The sequence below is a fragment of the Eptesicus fuscus genome, chromosome 20, assembly GCF_027574615.1.
Source record: "Eptesicus fuscus isolate TK198812 chromosome 20, DD_ASM_mEF_20220401, whole genome shotgun sequence".
NCBI lineage: Eukaryota > Metazoa > Chordata > Mammalia > Chiroptera > Vespertilionidae > Eptesicus > Eptesicus fuscus.
This window is the reverse complement of record NC_072492.1, coordinates 50,018,510-50,021,717: the sequence shown is the minus strand read 5'-3', so window position 1 is coordinate 50,021,717 and position 3,208 is coordinate 50,018,510. Positions and strand designations below refer to the sequence as shown.

Sequence of the window (3,208 nt, the reverse complement as noted above, 5' to 3'; positions counted from 1 at the left end):
TTAGTCAACAGAGCCAAACATCAACAGCACAACGATTGAAATTTCTTTTGAGAGCCAAATTTTTTAAACTTAAACTTCTTCTAACGCCACTTCTTCAACGTAGACTCGCCCAGGCCGTGGTATTTTGTGGAAGAGCCACACTCAAGGGGCCAAAGAGCCTCATGTGGCTCGCGAGCCGCGGTTTGCCGACCACGGTGCTAAGGGTTCTACGTATGTCACCTCATTGAATATTTGCCAACTCTCATCTTTCTCATTTAAAAAATAATTTTTAAATACATTTTTACTGATTTCAGAGAGGAAGGGAGAGGGAGAGAGAGAAACATCAATGATGAGAGAGAATCATGGATTGGCTGCCTCCTGCATGCCCCCCACTGGGGATCGAGCCCACAACCCAGGTATGTGCCCTGATGGGAAATCGAACTGTGACCTCCTGGTTCATAGTTCGATGCTCAACCCCTGAGCCACGCCAGCCGGGCGACCAGTCTTCTTTTTGGCTCAATAATACCTTTCTTAAGAGTTTCAGCTCTGGAAGTTCCAAGTTTTGTTTAACAGAAGCAATTCCCTGAGAAGCCAGCGAGGGCCCACGGGAAGCTGTCGGCACCTCTGGGGCGGCGGGGCCGCGGCGGGCGGCCGCCCAGGGAGCCGGGGCGTGCACCCGTGGGAGGCTGGCGCTCTGGATGGAGCCAGAGCCGCAGCCAGAAACTCCGCTCAAAACGGAGCAGAAGGGATGGCCCTGCTTCTCCTTCCCGCGCCCTCTGGTCTTGCAGGAGTCGCCAAGTGGCCAGGCTCCCCCCCACCCCACCCCACCACCAGTTCCTGGGGCAGCCTGGGAAGAGTGGAAGCGGGCGAGGATTTGGTGTGAGTGCCAACACCGCAGCCCAAGTGGGCAACAGGGCAGAAATGGAGGTCCCTAGGGGGGCGGGGGGCGGGGAGGCAGTTTCTGGGCATGGCGAGTGTGAGGTGCCCCTGGGACCTCCAGGGGAGTTGTCCAGGCAAAGAGGGGGAGACAGGGCCGCCTCTGCACAGCGGGAGCCATGGGTGTGCTCACACGGCAAGTGCTCCTGTTACAGGAAACACTCAAAGGCATTTCCAACGCGGCTGCTTCGTTTTAGGTCTACAAGCTCCCCGTTCCCTCCAACATCTAGTCCGGATTCCAGCTGCTGTGGAGGGCGGGGTTGCCTCCTTCAGCTGACCTCTGAGGTCGAGGCCCTCGAAGGGCTTTTATGAGTCACGTGAACATACCTCCAGGCTCCACCCGAAGGCCTCTGGAGGGGAGGGGAAGGGGGAGCACAGCTGGAGTGTGGGTGGCCCCAGGCCCCGCCCAGCATCCGGGGCTCAGATTACATTCCCAAGCACTGAGCAGGACTGGGGCTATTTCTTTGTCACCTCATAAGAATTTCTGGGTTCCCTGAAGGTGTGCACTTGGAGAGGCTAACAAATACCTGGGTTTCCACCCTCAGGTCCTCCCCACGTGCTTGCTGGGAGCCCGCACACGCAAGCTTCTCTGTCTGTAAGACGGGAACCGTATCTCTTTGTAGGGTTGCCCTGAGGATCAGATCGGACAGTGTTGGCCAAGGGGCACCTCGGTATTTGGCACGTATGAGCTCAGCAACGGAAGTAAATGTCGTTGGCTTTGTTACAGGAAGGATTAAAGAGAGGCTGGCGAACATCTTTATTTCAGACTGGAGGCCCAGTGCACAAAATTCATGCACAGGTAGATTTCTCCCCCCCCCCCCCCCCCCCCTGCCCCGCAAGTCAAGCTGTCAGTTTTGAGCTGTCGGTCCCTGTGTCCCTGTGGGTCCCGAGCTCCGGCCAGTCCAACTCCCGCCCGAGGGGATAATTTGCATATTAGCCTTTTATTATACAGGATAAGGAAACTGAGGCTCAGAGTTAGTTCAAAGCAGTGTCCAAAAACCCCTGCTAATTAGAGACAGAGTTGGAATAAAGTCTCCTCATTCCCCTACCAGTGGCCCCCGCCCCGCACCGGGCCCACACTTGTAATCACTCACATATATTGTATCCGGCCTGGAACAGTGAGAACTGCTTTTGGATCATTCTTAGGGCACAGAGCAGGGACAAATCTCAATCTGAAGCTTAGCAGAGGATTCTCAGGTAAGGAATAAGCTCCTAAGGTTTTGTTTCTTTTCATTTGCTTTAAAAAACAAACAACAACAAAAAAAAAAACACACAGCAAAACCCACGTGTTAACTACAGGGCGAACTTTGTTCCAGTTACACCCATTCTCTCTCTCCATCCCGATTCCCTACGTGGGCCTGGAGGTGGGGCCTGAGACAAGACCGCAGGTAGGGCTGGGTGCGCAGGCTTTGCCTTTTGGGAAAACCCTTTATTCCGCACCCTTTGCGGAATGGGAGAATACCACCAGAGGTCAGGCTAGGAGCGGGTTTCTCCAGGCAGGAGGCCACTGAAGCTGCCTCAAGGGAAAGGGATGACAGACAGACAGACAAATAATGCAGACTGGTGGTTGAGCGCGGACCCATGAACCAAGAGGTCTCAGGCTCAATTCCTTTGGGCTCCATCCCTAGTAGGGGGCGCCTACCTCATGGATGTTTCTCTCTCTTCATCCCTCTCCTTTCCTCTCTAAAAATATAAAACACATATTTTAAAAAAATACTGCAAAAGCAGTGCATATTTGCAAACATTCCACCAAAGCCTTCACGTAGTCTTCACGGGATGATGCTTTTGGAGGAAGGGGGTCAGGGGGTTGCGCAGGGCTCGTCCCTCCCCTCCCCGCACCTTTCCGGGGCCGGCAGCCCGGGCCGCGCCGGCCTCTGCCGGGTCACTGGAGGCCCTGAGGGTGAGGCCCGGCCGCCGCACCGTGGCGGACCCGCAGGTGGAAGGAGGCGCGGCCAGCACGCTGCGCCAGGTGTGCGCGCCGCCCGCGCTGGGGACCCGGAAGTGGGCCCCTCACGTGCTCTGCGGGAACTCGGCGAGCGCCGGCCAAGGGGGCGGGGCGCCTTCGCTCGGCGTGCTTGCGTCAGTGCGTAGCTGGCGGGGCCGCGGATGGGGAGGTGACGTTTCCGGTGCTTAGAGGGCTGTGGGCGGACTCAGGGAGCGCGGCCGAGGCCGGCCCCTCCTCTTAAAGCCGCCCGGGTATTTCCCTCTTCTGCCGCCCTGGCCGCGGGCCGCGGCGCCTTTAAGTGTCGCGGTGACACGTGTGTGAAGCGCCGAGGGCCCGGATGGTGAGTGT

General features: G+C 57.1%; 1 long non-coding RNA gene across 1 annotated transcript; it reads right to left on the bottom strand.

Annotated features, from left to right (window-relative positions):
* Nucleotides 1-1,872: 1,872 nt before the first annotated feature.
* Nucleotides 1,873-2,943, bottom strand: LOC129147462 (uncharacterized). The gene is made up of 3 exons (XR_008554827.1): nucleotides 2,755-2,943; nucleotides 2,558-2,598; nucleotides 1,873-2,152 (listed from the first exon to the last, which is right to left on the bottom strand). It is a non-coding gene; the product is annotated as an uncharacterized LOC129147462 (long non-coding RNA).
* Between the last annotated feature and the right edge of the window lie 265 nt (nucleotides 2,944-3,208).